Source organism: Tachypleus tridentatus, chromosome 13, assembly GCF_004210375.1.
Source record: "Tachypleus tridentatus isolate NWPU-2018 chromosome 13, ASM421037v1, whole genome shotgun sequence".
Lineage (NCBI taxonomy): Eukaryota > Metazoa > Arthropoda > Merostomata > Xiphosura > Limulidae > Tachypleus > Tachypleus tridentatus.
Window position 1 is genome coordinate 242055739 of NC_134837.1, and position 21798 is coordinate 242077536.

The following is a 21798-nucleotide window of genomic DNA, read 5'->3' on the forward strand; positions in this document are numbered from 1 at the left end:
TATTCGATAAAATAATATCTAACGAAATTCTGAATCAAAATATAGCTTAAATGGTTTGATAAATACGAATAAAAACTGTAAGTTAAGAAATTAGACGTAAATATAAAAGAGAAATTCCTAAGTATTGTAGTTTTATATGAACGAAGTTATAGCGTGATTAAAACTGCTGTATGAAATATTAAAAGAAGATTCATATAATTTCTTTAGCTAAAATTCTTAAAAAATTCAGGATACATTTTAATTTAAAACATATCATATGATAAAAATGTTTTTTTTTAACATTTTGGCTTTGTCTTGACTAAACTATGAAACAATTTATTAAATAAAACTATAAAATGATATATGTTTTGAGAGATACAACACATATGAGAACATAACATTTTTCCAATACACAATAATTCGTACTCAGATGGTTAATGTTACTTAGTGTTTATATTACTATATGTACGATTCAGTTAATTAAAATTATGTTTTTATAATATCAAAGGGTAAACATATAAAGACGAATTTCAATGGAGGTATTTTGGAAAATTAAATTAATTATTAGGATCATGCGAATCAGTGTTAATGAGATATTTTTATTTCAAGCCTGAATCGAAAGACTAAAAGTAAGTACTTTTACTACACTACAAGCAAGAATGAAGAGATTAATATGACGTTTTCACTACAACAAAAATCAAAACGAAAAGAAAATGTTTTTAACATTAATTCCAAACTCAAACTAAATGTAATACATGTAGTTTGGAAAATAAAGTTATAATTTTCCATTATTACAATGTGTTTTTATAAGGTAGACGTTGGAATTTCTCATTTCAAAACTTTAAACTGTAAAATGGTTTACGCGTTATCTTGAAATATTTTTTTTCTTTTTTAGTTAACAAAATATTTCTTCAAGTTGTTACTGTACCTTTACGTATGTTTTTCTTGTTGAATTAGAAATCCTAATTCTAAATGTGTTTCAGACATACGAATGCCCTACATTCATCGTTTCATTGGAGCTACAAATTGCACCGGTTAACCACCACGAAATTCCTAGTAATACACAAATGAGCGTTTTCAACTTTGATACGCGGTAATTTTTCTGTTTTATGACTTCTTGTGCATAGATATGAAATACCACGTGTCTATGCGGTGAACGTAGTCGTGGCTATAAAATATTGGTACTATCGTTGTTTACATACGACTACATATACCACATCACATTCTCGTCACAGTTATTCTGTACTACTTTTTTACTTTAACAAAAGCCCTATAAGTAGTAATAAAATAGGACTGTTATTTTTTTCTTTATCTTACGTCTCAAATTTAGCTATAAAACATGGGGTCCCATCACCACTACCGACAGACAAGTTATCTTGGTGCGTGTAAGCTTCTATCGCCCAGTTACGGTTTCACGAATCTCAAGGCTGCATGTACAATATCAGCGCCTCAGTTTTAACTTTTTTTTTTTTTTTTCGAGGACGTAAACATGTCCAAATATTATCGGCAGTTCCATTTGTAACATAAATATGTGTACATGCCACTACCAATTGTTGTGCTGAAGTCTCAGTTTTCAAGGCCACAAATAAATATAGTCAAAATGTTAAGATATTTTAAACGATATTTATTGATGTAGTAAATAATGTAATGACACTACAATGTGTAAAAACAACATATGACGCTACTTTTATATAAGTAAGTATAAAACACTACTTTTTATGCATAACATACTAGTATCAAAATGTAACATTAACAATAAGTACAAAAATACTACTGCAACTGAATGGAATATTACTTTAATACATATCATTGATCTTAAGTGTAAGGCATCACTTCTTTTCCCCGTCACACCAAATATGCTCGTAGGGGCGTTATTATGTGACGGTCAATCCCACTATTCGTTGGTAAAAGAATAGCCCAATAGTTGACGGTTGATGGTGATGACTAGCTGTCTTCCCTCTAGTCTTACACTGCTAAATTAGGGACGGCTAGCACAGATAGCTCTCGTGTAGCTTTGCCCCAAATTCAAAAAACAAACAAAAATACACATCACTTCTTTTATATGTAATGTTATTTCCATATATGATGAGCTTCGTCATAAGAAAAAAAATAACAAAAATGTTAATACTGCTACACATGATTTTAATAGTATGAAATTTACCTATGATATACTCATGCAGAATATGATTTTCATAATATAAAAGATAAGTATAAAACATTACATTATAGAATATTATTTCTTTTTATACCTTTTATTATAAAACTTCATTTCTACTTCATAGAATACTACTTTGATAAATAATCATGACCATAAGTATAGAGCACTACGTATTCTAAACTCAATATTATTTCCTTATACGACATTTTTAGTTACAAGTATGATGTAATACTTATGTGACAGATATTACTTTAACATATAATCTTGTTAAGCATAGAACACTATATCTACAATATGAAATATTACTTTGACATACAACCTTGGCCATATTTTAAAAAAAACTATATTCATTCAGTATATACAAAATGATTTTTACATGTGATAGCCACGGTCATAAGTGTAAGACAATACTACATCTGTTGTGTGGGATACTGCTTTCGTCTATAACCTTGTTATTATTACACTTGCTGTATATGACATAACTTTCCTATATAACCTTGATCATAACTATAAAGCAATACCTCTAATATAACATTAAATTGGATTTAAATATAAAACAGTAATTCTACTATGCAGAATATTACTTTCATATAGACATGATAATCTTTGATCAGTTTCACGAACGCATCTCACGAAAAAAAGATGTTCTTAGCACATAAATAACATAGAAAAGACCTCTTTCATAAGAATGTTTCACGAAAGGTTTCATATGTTGCGAATTTCCATTTCTTTCCTAGCTTTATGATAGGTAAATACTTATCTTAAGATAAAACTAAACATGACCTTCACCTAAAATTCTATAGAATAACTGCTTATCATAAATTACATCGATATATTAAAATTGCTTACAAGTAAATTATTTTTGTAGCTGAACAAAATTAAAAAGTAAAGGATTTCTGTTGGTTAACACTGAAAATTCTCGTGACTTAAAAAGTATCTGATGACTTACAGTATCTTAGATTATTGGCTTTACGTAATTAATTGAAAAAATATTGTTGTAATAAATAAAAAGAAGGATTCACTACATTTATGAAAACAAAAAGTGGGATTAACAAAGCATTAGATCATTTTGTACAAATTCTACTTAACGCAGCTAAGCTATCTGACTTTATATAAAATTACCCATACATTCTATATACACTGTGTTCTTAAGTTAACTCTTGGGTCGATTTTAGCCAAGACATTCCTAATATAGATTTTCACAATAAAACTTTTTATACTACATAGAATATTATAGCTCATGTACTATAACTTGGTTCATAAGTATAAACATTCGGTTCTGCTATCAAAGATACTAGTTTTATACATGATAGTATAGACTAGAAACATTACACTTCCCTCCAATAATGAAACAATATCCATCAAATACATTAGGAAATGATTTTCTGTGTTCGATAAAAAAGTACCTTCCAGTGAATGATGAACCAGGTTTTTATATATATATATGAATAATCAGTTTCATCCATAATAAACTAGATGAACATCAATTATTTATTCTATTGAGCAACCGCCTTTGTAACTATAAAATACCATCTCTTCTAGTGATCAACTACGTACTTATGTATACAGTTCGTTAGTGGTTAACCAAACAAACACCACTTTTCATAAAGTTTGACTAGGTCTATATCTATAAAGCATCACTATTTTAGTTACGAAAATGTCCATGTCTATAAGACATTATTATCTGGAATGACTGCTTCTTTCTATTATGATGTTCAGAATATTTGCAAAATCGCCACTTTATTATAAAACAATTCTTTTATCAGTGGCGGCGAGTACTAAACTTAGATAATGAATGATACTAATACTTATGGCCATGTTAAAAAATCATAATAATAAATAATAATAATAAAACACCTCGTCATTCCTTAGCAGTATTCTACGTGGTTGTAAAACACTTTGTTTTTTATTAGTAATTCTGATATACGACTATAAACAATTATTTTAAAATTAATGAGCCTTAGAGATAATAATAAATCTTTGCATTTTCGTTAGAGGCGATTCCTAGATTTGATTTGAAACATTTATTTTTGCTTTATTAGTGGTGATTCCCAGATATGATTTTAACATTATTTTTGCTTTATTAGTGGCGATTCCCAGATATGATTTTAACATTATTTTTGCTTTATTAGTGGTGATTCCCAGATATGATTTTAACATTATTTTTGTTCCGTTAGTGATGATATCCAGGCATGACTTTAAACATTTTTGTTTCGTTTATGGTGATCCCCCTATAGAATTTTGAGCATTTTTTTTGCATTGTTACTGGTGATTCCCATTCACGGCCATAAAAATTTTATTGTCACTATGGTGATCACCAGTAGTGACTCACATGGATGAACGTAAATTTTCATTTTGTCTCTGTTGACCACAGTTATAAACACTTTTTATCTATAGCGATCATCAGACATGGTTATAAACTTTTTTTTCTATACTCATGACCTTCAGACAGTTACCAAACACACACTCTATTAAGCTTGATCCCCATACAGGTTAATGTACTCTCTGTATCAGTGATGATCCTAAAAAATGACAATAAAATTCTACCGCTGCAATGAGCAACAGTAATACGTAAATAGTTGGCGTAAGAAAATGTTCCACGATATCGAACCTTTAACGTCAGAATAAACATAATTTTTATGAGTCAAGAATATGGCTGTGAGACAGAACATCTCAGTATATATGCAAAAACGGCTCGTTTGGGTTGAGAAAATATTTTACATATAAGAGCGAACAACGTTTCGACCTTTTTCGGTCATCGGTTCAGGTTTTGTGAACCTGACGATGACCGAAGAAGGTCGAAACGTTGTTCGCTCTTATATGTAAAATATTTTCTCAACCCAAACGGGCAGTTTTTGCATATATATTTCTCTACAAGTGGGTTTTCTCGACATCACTGAGAACATCTCAGTGTTTCAAACCAATCATTCAATAAGTAGTAGTTGTTGTTTTTTTCTTTACATGAAGAATATTAAAAACATGCTTCTGCTTAAACATGAAAAAATATACTATATATATATATAAATTTTAAAACAATAATGATGCTATGAATTGTCAGGGTAAAAATTAAGCTTTGATAAAATAAGCAGAAACTAGAAGTTGCTTTTAAAAGACATTATATAAACATACTCACTTGTTTGCACGCGTGTTGTGTAGGTCACGCAAATTAAGCCTAGTACCAGTTTTGGCCCATCTAGTCTACCTGAACACATCTGAGCTCCTATACCACTACACCCTGCGCGTGCAGAGGGTTGCTTGTATTACCTCATCGAGCGGCTAGTTTTCTTGGCCAGCCTGGGGACTAGGCACCCCAAGGTCAAACCCTGATCTCCAACTTCCACACAGAGTCTGTCCCGATAAGTTTTACTTTCGCTTGGTTTTGTCTAGTCTGGCCACCCAGATGAAAGATCTCTCTTTCCTTACACCCAACCTTTTTCTCGCCTTTCCTCGATTATATTGTGTAAATAGATCGTCAGATTTAGACTGTTCGTCTTTGAGACCACGTGTGCTGAGTCCCACTGTTGCTGGTACAGGATACAGGAAAATACCTTTGCCACTTTTTTGCTTCCTTTCGTTTGGAACTGTTAATCTATAAAGGAAGTTTAATAGAATCTGGTGTTCACTACAGAAGGTGGCGTATAACTGGGCACTTTAACAATAACATTTACTCATATTTAACCTTCATTCTTCAGATCGTAGATTTATTAACCTGAAACGTTAATCAACTTCTTTTTGTATAGTTGGAGTTAAGTTAAGAAAACAAAAAGTAATCGTAACACTGAAAAAATTCACTATAATTAATTTTGACGAACCCAAAGAATGGAAACTATAATAACTTTTTTGAAGTGAACTAAAGAACAGGAGAATGTCTGTTGTTTGGTTCTGAGTAAATTCATATAATTACTGATCACGTTTCTAATTGATTCGTTTTAGTTTTTCACAGATATGTAGGTGTCCCTTTAATAACAACAACAACAAAAAAAGAGAGAGTTGTTCTCTCTGTTCAACAGTAACATTCAGATATTTAAACACAGTTTCATGAACAAGTTTGAAAAGCTTAGGCAAATCTTTGAATGAATTTCCACTTCAATTCACGAGACCAGTTATCTCGTATTTCACATGTACATTTATTGCACGGCTTCTAAAAGTGTTCTGTTTTCTTTCTTTTTCTGAAAAACAATCTATAATGTGATAAAAATTTTCGCTTGATTAATTATTATCCAACATAAATATTATTTCTCTTTACCTTCAAAGTTTGCAACACAGTATATCTCAGAAACTAGTCACGGTATTTCTCTTAAACAAGCAATGTCTTAAGAAGAATGCTATAAGTGAATAAATGAAGTTTTTAGTACAATTTAACAGTACAATAAAATAAGAAGAACACGCATTAATTCATTAATTTATATTCAGAATTCGATCAGATTCTACATTAGATCGACATTTAAAATAAAATATAAACATTTTTTCCCTCGAGAATATTTTATAGCAAAGATTTTAAGATGTATAACAGAAAAAAACAAACCTATGATGTGGTTTTAAATTACAAATATTTAACTAACACATTATATTGGTTTGTTTTGAATTTTGCGCAAAGCTACACGAGGGCTACCTAATTTAGCAGTGTAAGACTAGAGGGAAGGTAGCTAGTCATCTTGAGCTACTCTTTTACCAACGAATAGTGAGATTGACCGTCAAGTTATAACGCCCCCATGGCTGAAAGGGGTGCATATTTGGTGTGACGGGAATTCGAACCCGCAACCCTCGGATAACGAGTGGAATGCGGGGCAATACATTACATAAAAGCTTATATTTTAAAAGTATAGGTAAATCATTTTGTGATAAATAGGTTTCCTTTCTTAGGAATAATTATTAATATTTGAAATATTAGAAATTTTAATAATATATAGCTTTTCGTATCACACAATTATGAAGACATTCAAATTTTTACAAAATGGAAATAAACGATAAATAATTTTTATGCAGACCATAGGTTAAGGACGTCAGTCAGAAAAACATATATGATATTTAAGAAATCTTATTGGTGGTAATGATACTTATGTATGTTTTTATTTTACACTTTTCAAGGTTTGTTTGTTTATAAATAAGCACAAAACTACACAATGGACTCTCTGCGGTCTGTCAACCATGGATATGTAAACACAATTTTTAGCAGTGTGAGCCCGCAGATATACCGCTGTGCCAATGAAGGAGGTGACACTCTTCAAGGAAACAAAATATTAGTCTAATAAAAATAAGAACTGTTTAATATTGTGATTCATAAAAATTATAATAATTATTTATTTGATCATTTTTATCACCCAGAACTTCTCAGATAATATATTGTATAATATAAAAAAGACGAGTATTGCTGAAAAGAAAAAGGAAAACTATTTTGGAAAGACATCGGGTACATGGAAGGTAATCCTCTTTTCAATTGTCTTGACAAACCATTATTTTTTATATTTGTTTTTACCGTGAACGACCAGATTAACATTCTGTTTTTGTTGTTAAGCAGAAAGCTGTATGATGAGCTGTCTGTTCTGTGCCCATCATGGTTATCGAAACCTTATTTTTTTTAGACTAAAAGCAGCAGAAGGTTAATACCAATGTGAACACCTTATTGGCAAAGTGGTTAAAAAACAAAAACTCAGCTAAGTGAGTTAGTAAGTTATCAGTTGACTCAGTTACCACAGAACACCAGGTAAGTAACTGAGTATAATTTCAAATACCTGACTCGGTACAAGACGACTCAATACAGTGTCAGATAAATGAAGAGTAACAAATCGAAATGACTCAATACAGCACCAATTAAGTGGCTCAATACAATACTAGCTAAATGACGCATTGACTCAATTCAGTAGCAGTTAAATGACTCAATTCAGTACTAGTTAAATAACTCAATACAATATCAGCTAAATGACGTTTCATATTAGCAATAGAATGACAGAGAAATATATCATTTAAGTGGTGTGTAATAATATGAAATGACTCAATTAAGTAGCAGTTATATGGCTCAATGCAATTCCAGCTGACTGACATATGACAATAGTAGTAAATCGACTCAGAACATTAACAGTTACGTAGATTAATATAAATACATGCCACAAATATAGCACATTAGCGCTTCAATATGTGCAGTCCAGCAACTGTATAACAGGTTAGTATTTTCAAGAGATGGAGAACTTGATTCCACAACAATAAAAATGTTCAGCAAATAGTTGTGCACTAAAAAATATAAAAAAATATAGGATCATTGAATAAGTCCATACCATCTATAACCGAATAATGTAAGGAATTAGAAGTTTTTCAAACATGTTGTGTCTTCAAAGCATTTTGTTTACATTATTTACATAAACCATTAAAATACCAAGAGCGAAAAATATCTTTACAGCAATCAGTTAAAAGTAGTAAGGTTTACACAGCGTTTTATTACTAATCTTTTGTTATATTATCATTAGAAATTAGAAGAAATGTTTTACAAAGGAATGATGGCAAACTTTATTTCTCCACTTAATTTGAAGATAATACGTTTATTCTGGATGTTCCCCGTGACACACATCTTCGCTTGTGCTAGTTGTAGAACAATACAGCCGAAACTCTACAATAAATGCCCAATAGTCGTTTATATTTCACCGATATTCTCGCGTGAAGAAACATTGCGGAAGTCCGAAAAAGGAAGGCACGTGAGTGGAAAAATTTCAAATACGCGCGCGTCAGTTTTGTCACGTGCATAAATTTCTTGTAGTCCGTGTCTATTTCTATAATATTTATTGAAAATACAAATTCTATCAATAGTGAACAAAATAATGTTCTTACGTCTTGGCAGGTCTACAAACATTTTATTGGTTGCACCAATCTTAGCATTGATGGTTATTTCTATGAAGGTAATCTGGAAGAATGCAATGGGATTCTTCGCTCTAATGATCAATTTTGTGAGGATTTCACAGCGCCATCTACAACTGAATTAGAAGAGTAGGTTTAATTGATAAAAGTTCCATTAAAAATCTCCCATAAGTTGATACCATCATCACACCATGATGCGAGTGCGAAAGCAGAGTGATCGCCCATGTGGTTTGGCGTTTCCCGGTAGCAAGTTGGTTCTTTCCCGCACCTCGCTGCTTCTGTTCAATGTTGTGTCCTGCGTGGTCTTCAAGTTCACCTCAAATCGATCAATACCGGCAACTGATCACAGCAACCTATTTTCTCTAAGTTTAACAAAAGCTCAAACAGTTGCTAGGAGCATAACATGTCGTTCTACGTTCGATAAGAGGCGTACATGCGATGTCGAGTGCTGATTTCATGCACATGAACATTTTTCTGCAGACAGATCGATGTGTTTTCCACGAGAGGCTTGATCTTTTCAGGCGGCTCTCTCTGCAATGGAAACAGAGAGGTACCTGGTGCTATAGTTCACACTGTAACTTCCATGTCTAGCTCTTTGCTAACGTATGGCGTTAATCTGTTCTGTGGGTTTCACACTTCTTATTGATCCGATAGTTACGAATAGTGTTTTCACCCTGCACCATTAAGGTATATCCACCTTTTCAACTAGATTAAAAGCAGTTTTATTTTTAAAAGATAATAAACTCTACTAAATCATTGCTTTGATGTTTGCAAATTAGTAGATGCATGTCGACTCTTTCAAAGTGCTAAAACACTGTTATTTGAAGGTAACTATTTTTGTTAGCCAAACATATGGGATTCTGGTTAGTTGCTACCGTCGGCGACTTTTGGTTTTACATGAACACTCAGTACTTCTTGGAATGTAGACACACTTTTGTAGTAACTAAAGAATCAATTAGGTTTCTCAAGCCATGCTAAGCTATTCACCCCGATCAATAACCACGATAAAAGCGTGCTTCCATCTTCTAAGAAACTCTGTGCCTTACCAGAAATACTCAAACTTTCTGATCTCTGACACACTTGTTTCCTGATGTCTCTCCCACGGCGCTTAGGGAGGAGCATCACTCGCACTAATTAATATTCATAATTTGTCACCAGGCGGCGCGGAAGCTTGTTAAGTCGATGGGCGAGGAACAAACACCTCTCACTAGTGCTAGTGAACGCCATGACAGTAACCCTTTCTAACTGGTGTAATACAAGAATTAGAGTTTTCCATTACGAACCGTCGTGTTTTGGTCGACGAGAGTTTTTAAGTAAATCGTGTTGCATGCCGTAGATTTCTAGTATAAAAGTGCTTTTCGGCAGTTTTTTCGAGAATGTTGTCGAACTTACAATGTCATACCTGTGATCGCCTAGAAATTTTCCGATTGCTGGAGTTCTTAATTCTTAATGTCGAAGTAAATTTAACTAGAGCTGCGTCTCGAGGTAAGAAATGCCACGAAATTTAGACAAGTTTCGAGGTTTTTGGCAATTACCGTTTGGAATTTGGTAACCCTACCGACAATTTTACACTCCAATATGGCTGCATTGTGTTTCTCTTTCTGTTTAACCTAATAATTAACATCGGCGTTGTTAAGGTGATGTTTGCTCGCGCCTGACGTACTGGCGTCGTTGTTTCACAAACCGTTGGAGCCGTTTGTGATACTACTTGCTCTTCTAGTGTCCCCTAGTAAATGACCATGAGGTTGGAATGGACACGGTCCGCTGTATAAATCATAATGTAAGTTGTGAGACCTTTGGCTGAGGTCAATAGCTGTATTTCGTCCACGGTTCACATGTTTATACGTATATTTATATATATTTTATAGGATTCGCATCTGTCAACCACCCTTCTGTTGATTTATTTGCACCGTGGCGTCTTTTTACTTTCCAAAGAGAAACATATACATGTAGTGGAATCGTTTTTCTCTCATTTTGCGATTGTCGTAATTAAGTGCTACCCCTGTAAAACTGTTTTCTCCGTTTGAGGTTATGCAGAGCAGCCAAGTTTTATACAGAGCTAATGTGGAGAGTTTGAGGTTTATGCTCGTAGGCTGGGTTTTCCTGGGTCAAAGTTTGGTATCTAATGTTTCATAAATAGTTACATACGTGAAGATATTTGTGGTCTGTACTTAATTACTTTAAGCAAGCTTACGTTTACCTAAGCTGTATTTTTCTGCAAAAAACTAACCCCACTATATCGAACTTTTCAGGTAATATTTCTTACTATTACCTGTTTATATTCTTTATAACGTAAACTCTAATACCGTCCACATAAAAAAAAGTGTTCGGTATCAACGACCCACTTCATTGTTGTTTGCAGACGACTAACCCTAGCTGAGAAGATAATGTTAAATGCTCGCAAAGTAAGATTTTTTATCAAAAGTAACAATTTGGAATGCTTTAACTTCATCCAAAGAACTGAACTATTAAAAGCCAGAAAACTCTAGTAAATAAGAATATTAATAGTTACTTCAAGCTAAAAACTTTGTTCAAATAAAAATAAGTTAATGCCATTTTGATAATGTTATTCGATCTACTGACTCTGACATTTCTTTTACGCTTAAAGTAGCCACATGAAACTTGACAGTACGTTCAAAAGTACAACTTTATCAATAATCAAACAGCCAGACTGGTTAATAGATATAATTTTCTTGGAAAATATGGCAAATATTGTTTGGTCAATATCACACTTTACATTGCATTAGGTCTCTTACGAAATTACAAGTTGCATCAGACAAACTTTGACAGATGTGCATTTTAAATGGCTGACAAAAGACTATGCGAAATAATAATTTGTTTTTACTCTATGCGAACACGAAGTATTAAAATATTTGTTCCTAAAAGTAGCTTTTCAGAGGCATATCAATCTATTAATTTATAATCATAACAACTTGCATTTCAAAATAATCTTTATTACAATATATTATTTTTGATGCATTTTTACCCTTAGGAACAATATACTTATATACTAGTGGAAAGAGCAAAAACTAAGGCAATATTCGTGTATCAACTTTCTCAACAACATACGCGTACTGTTCCGAAATTTGAAATAACACTAAACACTACAAAATTAAACTACCACGCAACGTTTTTTTACGCAATGAAGTATTATAATGCAAGTATTATTTCAAGAGACAACGTGAACTTACATGCATGCCCATCATAAGATTAAGAAAGTGCATGTTTATCTGTATGGTACAAGTAAAGTCAACTCGTTTCTGCTTTTTGACATTGTACTTGTATTAACATATTTCGTTGTACAACAAATTTAATTTTATATTTCTTGCGTAAAATGGCTATACAAAAGTCTAAATATAAAACTATTTTTTACCTTTCAGAGAACGTTCTTGTAAAATCATGGCTGACCTAACAAAATTCTGTTACAATCATAACGTTCAAAGCAATACTTAGTCACAATGTTAACACTTAGTTACACTCATAGCTTTCATAACAATATTAAAAAAAAAGCTTAATCACAGCCTTAGCATTGTAAATAAAATTCATATACAACCTTAGCCTTTGATAAGTTAAACTCTCTGAGATGTCAAACACTAGCTTTAACAAGACAAAACTCAGGTAGTATATTAACCTTTACGAAATAGTTAATATAATATTAATGGGGCAATTCTTTACTGCTTAGCTACACAAAGGGTAGTTAGGTGCAGAATGTTGACTTTATTATTGTGTGAAAAATATGGTATAATCACTCTTCCTTTCCCTATATATACATACATAGAACTTTGTGCTTATGTATGTGCACATTTGCAGTTGCACTGTCATTTGTTGATGATTATATAATTTTCTGTATTACAAATGATTTTCCAGGAAATTAATTTAAGTATTACTGGTAAATTTGGCTATTGGAAACCAAATTTGTGTTTAACTCTTTTAGGCTCAGAAGAAGACAACGTTTTGCGACATGTTTTTTTGTAAACAGCAGCTCAGAGGTCTAAAAGTCTTATTTAATTTCATTGTTTTGTTTTGGAATTTCGCACAAAGCTACTCGAGGGCTATCTGTGCTAGCCGTCCCTAATTTAACAGTGTAAGACTAGAGGGAAGGCAGTTAGTCATCACCACCCACCGCCAACTCTTGGGCTACTCTTTTACCAACGAATAGTGGGATTGACCGTCACGTTATACACCCCCACGGCTGGGAGGGCGAGCATGTTTAGCGCGACGCGGGCCCGAACCCGCGACCCTCGGATTGCGAGCCGCACGCCTTACGCGCTTGGCCATGCCAGGCCTAGTTTAATTTCATCTATATACATGTATATAGAAGCTAAATAGTCGAATCTATAAATTATTCTTGTTCCTAAGAGGTGTTTCTTCGGGTAAAATGAAACGTTTGCTTCTAAAGCAAGAAAAATTACGATTCTATAATAGTATGCAGCCCAATGCTAGTGAAGTCAAGCCAACAAGCATGAAAGAAAAAATCTTACTGTTGGTCGAAAACTTTTTATCAACTTTTTTTTTCCCTTTCTGCATGGTTCGCATTTTATTTCTAAAGAAGAAATATGGTTGCGACGAAAACATCAATTTATTTTGCCAAAGTTTGAAATAAACAGTGTCGACTCAACGGATAGATTGATGGATCTCCATACTATACGAATTGACGTCACAAGCAGGCATTGTGCATGGAGGTTTCCATGGGAACGGGAATAATTCCGACAAGGAAAAAAAGAGTGAGATGGTTATACGTAATCTGCCAGTGGGTGTTTCAATCATCAGAGATATGGCAGAATACTAAAAACCTTGGGCGAGGGTAAGGAGTGTTAGCTTGTTATACCTTAGACTCTCTGGTTTTTCTCTTTTTAATGCTACCTGACACAGTTTGACCTATTCGTAACATTCGTGAGTGTGAACTGTTATCTAATCAAAGGCAGAGAAAAACACATTTGTATTGATAAAAAGTAATTTTAAAGACATTAGGAGAAAGAACTTTGATAATACAGTTCACGTCCGGATAATTTGAGAGCAAAAATTGTGTATCGAGAGTCGCGGTTGGAAACAACAATAATTATGTGAATAGCTTTACGGTTATCATAAGCCTCATACAGGTTAAGCCTTGAAAAATACGTGGGTTTATTAAATCAAACGTCTCTAAGACAGGTTGTTTGGACTTTTAAATAAATAATGAAAATTAGAAAAATACACACCAGAAGCCACATATCATTATCATGGGATTGCTTGAAATACAAAAAAAAAAAGTCTAATACACTATGTAACACAAACTTTGTTCCTGAATACTATGTGTTATTTCTTAATTGCTTATGTTGTGAAAGTACAGAAAATGGCCATTACTCCCTTCAAACTTTGCTTTTGTGACCTGGATAATGAAATTTAGAAATTAACCTATTTTATATGGAAAAACAGGCAAATTTGCACATTTTCATTTACATAAGGTCTGAGTAAAACAACATATGAATCAAGATTTACATGTATTTATACTAAAGTTATACAAAACTGTTTAGAAGTGAGTCGTTTTTCGAGATTTGCGACTGTAATGTAAATCACTTTCACGTATCAGTCACCAAATACAGTCTCCCATTATGTTTTCGTTATACGCTCCCAGGTCACAAAAGAAAAGTTTGAAGAGAAAAATAGGTGTTTTCTATTTACTTCAGGCATAAGTAATTGGGAAATAACACTTTCTGCACAGGAACAAGAAAAAGTAAAAGTTTTGTTACATAGTGTTATAGAACAGGAATTGGTATATATATGTTAGTCATAAGGTAAGGCATTTTTTTGTAACTGACCACTACAGGTGTGCAATTGTAAGAATGTGGTAAAGAGCAGTAATCTCAAAAGAGTAAAACTGGATTGACTGGGTTAATCGCTACAAAGCTAAATTAAAAGGGGTTGAATGATAGCGAGACGTTTCTGAATAGTTTGAATCTGTAAAGGTGAGGTATTTTGTGTGGCCCGCCATTAAAACGTCTAAAGTACATAATTCATGACATTTAAGAAATGGTTATGATTTTGTTGTTCACATGTAAATTAGTTCCTAAGGTAACTTACGTAAATAACAAAAGTGTTGCAATTTTACGTTAATGAACTAATTAAAGCGTACTATGTATATTGAAATATAGAACAAAGACACTGGTTTGTTGTTTTGGTCCATCGAGACAAGTAAGAAAACATTAGTGAATGAAGTCACAAGTGATTAATATTTCTGTATGTCAGTGGAAGTATGAAAAAAACATCTGATACTTTCTATTCTTCTGTTGATATGCAATGAATAATCAGGAGTGGAAAAAAGAAAGTTCTTCTATTTTTGTCCTCTAATTTTTTTTAATGGAGACTAATATTTTATAGGTGTTTAAAAACCCACACGCTGCTTTATGGATGAAAAACGTATAAGTAAGATTATTCGAGAAAAAAATGATTTTATAAATGGTAGCTTCTACTAATCATTTATTTCATATACTTACAACTGTTGTAGATAAAATAACCGTTGAGATACATTTTTGTGTCTTTCCGAAAATAAATTCATCTAAGTTCCAAGGTAGACAAAGATGTGTTTCGACTCTTGCAAAGAACCATGTTATTCGCGATAGCTGGTACTCCCAGAAGACTCATGTGACAAAGTAAAAGTACGGGTGAACTATTAACATTGTGTAAACCAGTTATTTGAGTAGTTCTCAAACTGTGGTTCACGAGGGTCCTCCGGGTGGTTCTCGGAATGGTCCAAAATGCAAGTCACATAAAAAACCAACCCACTCTTTCTATTAATTCTGATGAGATGTTTTTGTAATTGCAATTGAAAGAGGATGGAGTGAAACTGGATAGTGGTCCGTAAGATCTTTTGATTACCCGATGCGGTCTGAGGACGAGAAACAAAATACGGCACTCCATTTGCAATCTGCAATCACGGGATCGAATCCCCTCACCGAACACACTTTTCCATTCAGCTGTGTGGGCGTTATAATAGTTTTCGAGTAGCTTCACTCTAAATTCAACAAGTAAATAAAATTTTGTTCTGGAGTGAAAACTTTAATGTATTAGTGGTCTAAAACTGAACCAATAAAAATATTCTTGTGTATAGTTGAATACTTGTTTTAATTTAATATGTTTTGTATGTGTATGGATATAAGGCGTTGTTTTATAGTATACGTAACTTACCTGTGTTTTTGTATGTCTCATTAATCAGGGTAATCAGTTTCTATATTACATTAAGCCTTTCAAACTTATAAATGATCTCTTTCATCGAAAAGAGAATGCAACATTTTAATTCGATAAAACGGAATATGTGCAGGGAGCTTGGAAATTATGCTGAGTTGCATTGTTTAATATTTGTATTTATATGTGTGTATTGTCCAGCCCTCACTCCGTTAGTATATCGGATTTCTAAATCTCATAGTACGAAGTTAATTGCTTTTGTCTCCGTTATACAAAGAATAATTTCCTTGAAAGAATTTCTAGACATGCTATATGTTAACAGCTTAAAACAAATGTTTTCCTAAAAACAACTCGTCCATATTTACTTCACAAGCTTAAAAGACTCTTACAACTTATGGCTAGGAAATCATTGCCGTTCCAAGTTTAACTTTGGCCGCTACTGTACTTGTAGGATCTATAAATATACAAGTTGTAAGATTGTCTTTGGTTTCGGTGTTAAAACAAATCATTGGGATAAACGTAACTTTTTGTGTTACAGATAAAACACGGTTTGGTATGGTATCTCATATCAAAAGGTTATGTTCATTAGATGATAGAATGTAAAGGTAATTCGAAACCCCATAGTTGTGACTTCAGGGTTCTTACACATATCATTCGTAGTACTAGATTGTGATTAATATATCTCACTTTCTTTTGGTTTCATTATTTTATTTATAAAACATTGATAGTACCTCTAGAAGTAATATTGAAATGAGTCTAATTGGAAAAATGACAAGAACGGTTTTATTCTGGCTTACCTTACCTTAACATCATATCTTCAGTTACGAGCTGATAAGTAATGTACTAATAGTCTTAATGTAATAAACATCACATTCATACACACAAACAACGACACAACTCTGTGGTGTATGGTACCACCGGAAGGTCAGCGGTAGGTTTGTAGACCTACAAAGCTAAAATCCATGGTTCAGTCTTTTGCAATGGAGAGAGTGCATATAACCAGGCGTTTAGCTGTGCACCTCACACCCATATTCCAATTATATGGAATATTATAATTTTAATACAATAATTAGGCTTCCCAGTGAACCAGTATTCAGCCTGAGGGCTTGAACACAAAAAATCGGGTTTCGATACCTGTAATTAATAACAGAACAAAAGAACAGTATAATAATTCACTAGAGATAAACACATAAATCTCTGTCAATATGTTTAATATGAAAATTTGTTATGGAATATTCCATAAGCCTGCAGGAGTGGTTGTAGAGTAATAATTCATCAATGCTAGCCTCATGACCACAGATTAAAGTATTTAATGCAATAATTCATCAGAGATAATCTCATAACCTTGTATCAACGGTTGTAGCATAATAATTAATCAGAGACAGGCTCATTACCACCCATTAATGATTTTAATTTATATATATTTAGTAATACATATATAAAGATGACATGTAACAGTGCTCTTGGTGTATGTAATATAAAACAGTTAATTCATAATATTGTACCAGTGGTTTGGTATGTTACTAGCACAATAAAATCCACTGCCAGTCGTTTTAGTTAAACGAGAGCAAAAATACAATAAACAATGTAAAATTGAATGAGATAATTGCAAGATTTTGAAAGCTTCAAAACGCAAAAAAATTCGGAAAATCAAAGAAGGCACTCTTTATCGGTATATATCTGTGAACTACTAGTCAATATCAGGGCTTAGACAATAACTGCACCTGGAATACTGTAATACGTAAAACAGAATAAACTATTAATTGTTACTTCACCATAGCAATAATATTTCTAAAAAAATTTACTCTATTTAAGGTGTTATAACGTACCAGTTTGGTTGGGAGTACACAAGTAAATCACATTAAGTGTTAGTCTATTTAGATTCATTAATGATTAGTTATTTGGAATTAAGCACAAAGCTACACAATGAGCTGTCTGTGCTCTGCCCACCACAGGTATCGAAACCCGGTTTATAGCGGTGTGAGTCCGTAGACATACAGCTGTGACAGTCTGTTCAGAAGGAACTGCTTTTAAACTTTGCATTAGCATAATTAACAGAGCAAAGTTTTGACTGGACTAGTTGCTAGGAAACATGAAATAAAAATTCCTAAAGAACAAAATAAAAATCTATGTTAACTTCATGCTTGTTCAAACGTTGAGGTAATTGTTTTATATATTTAGTTTTTCCACAACCTGTGTGTCTCAATATCATCGTTACTTTGTTAGTTTAATGTGGTTAAGTTTGTATTGAGATAAAAAATGACGTGCTTGTGGAAAGTTACAATGGAAATTAGAACTATAAACGAATATTAAAGTTTAGACATTCAACGAAGAATAAATAATTTATGGGATAAATAACTTATTTAGTTATTAAATATTATGATATAAAAAGAGTCTAAAACTGAGTAATTTTAGGCCTATAAATATAGCTACCACATTTAAGTCCTTATGATTTGAGTATATATGATTCATTAAGATATTGTTAAGCCTTTCACCATTTTAACTTGGTTGTCTAGACTTTTGAGAAAACAAGTCCACTTTATGTAGGGAAAGCATATGCCAGAACAAGGCATAGGATGTCCATAGAGAACTAAAGATAAGCGACATATATGTTTAAAATAGTTTCTGAAACACGGGTACTAATAATAACAGGTTTTAATAATTTTGATTGTATGCTATACCAAGCCTTTAAAACATCGTATTTGATATGTAGTTTGCTCAGCTAAGCAGAGCAATGCATGACCGCTTTGACCCAAGTTTTCTTTATTCAGAATCCAATAAATAGTAAAATGCCGTCTCAAGGGGCTGTAAACGAGTCTGAGTGTTTCACAAATATCTCTTCTGTTACGCTGCAACTTTATGTGTGAAAATAAGTACACACTTGTTCAGAATTTAGTCACACCAGAAATATTTTTCATGTTTGTCGTTTTTAAATTTATGTACATTATCTGACACATTTATATGTATAGTAGATTCATATATTTATTATTATACATTCATTTTTCTCTCCAAACATCAGATATAATCATAGACAACTAGTTTTAGAGCATCCTGTATAATAATTTAAGCATTAACTGAAATATGTACATGAAAATAAAGCATATGTATAATCTCAGTTATACTTATCATATTCTTTTATTTTCGCACGTATTGTAGGTACCTGTTATTGGTTAACCAGTATGTATGTGTAAGATAATTAAAACCATATTCAGTAAAGATTTTATTTAATACACGCTATACTTCATTCAACTTACCTTACGTTGTAATTATTCGTACTAAGACGGATTAGAGAAGTAAAACAATCCCTTATTTGTATCTCAGGACAGCTGGTAAGGGTATTAACACTCACTGATAAAGCAGAGAACAACGTTGTTCTCTGTTTTATTAATAGGTGTTAATACTCTTACCAGCTGTCCTGAGATACATTTTTTACTGCAAGTGGGTTTCTCGAATTACTACCTTATTTCATAGTGCTGATGCGTTTTTGTTTTAGATTAAATGTAATTAAACAAAAAACACTTTATCGAGCATAAATAAACAACAACGATTTCTGTTCAGGGTGGTAACTGTACCAAAAACTAGTAATACGATAAACGACGTTAAACGTCCAGAATGTATTCTAGGTATAATAATCAGTTATTACAGAAACTTTGGTTAAGAACGTTTTTCTTTCGAATTGCTTTGTGTACACAGTTAATGAGTGATTCTATTCCATAAAATTTCACACACACGTATAATCAGGTTAACAGGTCGGTGACCCTACTATATAAAAGCACATAGCTAATATGTGCTGTGTTAACAAATTGAAAGGTCCTATCATACAAAAGTTCAAATTATTTTGGAATCCGTATGAGTAGATAGGTTATTTAAATTTATTACATAAAGTATAACGCTATTCATATTTCTTCAGCTAACATTAAACGAGTTCTCGGTATTCATACAGTTGTTAACATTTTAAACAATTACCATAACTATAGATGTCACTATAGACAGAGAGAGAGAGAGAGAAGAAACGTTTTAAAGATGTTATGCGCGAAGAAACAGACACAATAGGCAGTGTTGTTTGATCGTACTTGGATGGACGTGTTTAAATCAGTTTTTCAAATAATGCTTCGTCACTAAGAAATAATGACAAGTGAGAAACGTGTTCATGTATAAAAGACTGCTCTTTTTTATTTCTATTGGTTTTACATGTTACAAGTGAAAGTCAATTTTCCTTATTGTTAGACGTATGAATAAAGGTGTGCTAGACAAACCACAAGGACTAATTTATTGCGCTAGGCTTAGAGGTATTATGTATAAGATATAGCCTGCCATAATAAAGAACGAGCATATTTTTATAATAACTGGTATAGATCTTGATTTATAATTATGAGGGAAGAGTAAAGTTTGAAAGCCTTGTATCATAAATTAATAGGGTTGTTGACATGTTACTCAAGACAATAAATAGTTTTCCTTTTTCTGTACATAAATGCACACATGTATCCTGTGCCCACTGTATGTTCTACAGTGTCTTTTCTAGTATTTGTAATTCTGTCTCATCGTCTCTTCTCGTATTCTATATTACTCTTAATTTCTTTCTGGGTGTTTTACGTAGAGATGCTCTAGCTATTGTTCTACTTATGAACATTAACTGTTATAATTTGTATATAATTAAGCCTGATGTTATTCGTCCTTGTTTTACTTTCAGTGTTTCTTAGTGTTTTCAAAAATCAGTAATACGCTAGAGTTTTTTTAGAGCTAAATAATTATATTTTTATAAGGTGCAGTATATCAACATTAATCGGTTTCTAAGTTATCACTTTAGCATGTTCTATGTGATAAATGTGATAATTAATATCGAGATTCAACGTGCTACTCTTTTGTCAAGTAAAAACAACGTTTTTTTTTCTTTTACATTTCTCCTGTTGACTATTTACTAATGCAATTTATAAATATGCAAAAGAAACATCGTTTTATCATAAAATACAACTAACTTTCTAACATAACATAACGTTTACTTTTTATTATAAATCATGGTATTTTTCACTCTCTCAATGACTTCACAATTTGCTGTTTTTCGTTTTTAAGCACTTTCAGTGGAGTCTGATTTACTTTTATCTATCGCCATCATTTGAATTCTGTACATTAAACAAGGTTTAATTTTTTTCCAAAGTCGTGAATTGGAAATATTCTACCGGCGGCGGTCACAATATATATTTTTAGAATCTCTTGTCACGTGACATTATCTAAGTTCTTTCATCTTGTGATGAATTTTATATGCTAAAGTTTTAAAAATCTTCTTATTAAAGACTAGCCCTTAAGGTTTTAATTTTAGGTGGTTATCAGTGGATTTGAAAATACCTATTCCTTCTTGTTTATTCTTGAGTTTATTATTTTCAGGTGATGAATGTTTGTCTCTGTTTAACCCAAAAGCTGCACAATGTGCTATTTACGCTAGCAGTTGTGTTAATTCAATCCATCTGTTGAGATTAGGAAGAATTCGGTATTTCTGAGCATGTTTGTACTTTAGTAAATGTGGATCAGTTGTTGAAAGGGTCTATATTTATATATAACTACGCATCATATTTAGTCTATAAAAGGCTATTGGACTGTGAATGTACAAAAGCAACTGTTATTTTCCAAATAAAATATACAAATATTTAGTATTTAAT

At 32.4% G+C, this 21798-nt stretch overlaps 1 long non-coding RNA gene across 16 annotated transcripts in view; it reads right to left on the reverse strand.

Moving 5' to 3' along the window:
• The window catches only part of LOC143236703 (uncharacterized), a 101615-nt gene that overhangs the window by 9784 nt on the left and 70033 nt on the right, over positions 1-21798 (reverse strand). For 13 of the 16 annotated variants that reach the window (XR_013019703.1, XR_013019701.1, XR_013019695.1 and 10 more), the window contains one exon: positions 5271-5726. This is a non-coding gene — a long non-coding RNA (uncharacterized LOC143236703). Of the gene's footprint in view, positions 1-1582; positions 1992-5270; positions 5727-8956; positions 9622-19398; positions 19414-21798 lie in introns of those variants that run through there. The other 3 variants (XR_013019712.1, XR_013019710.1, XR_013019709.1) reach the window with 3 other exon arrangements.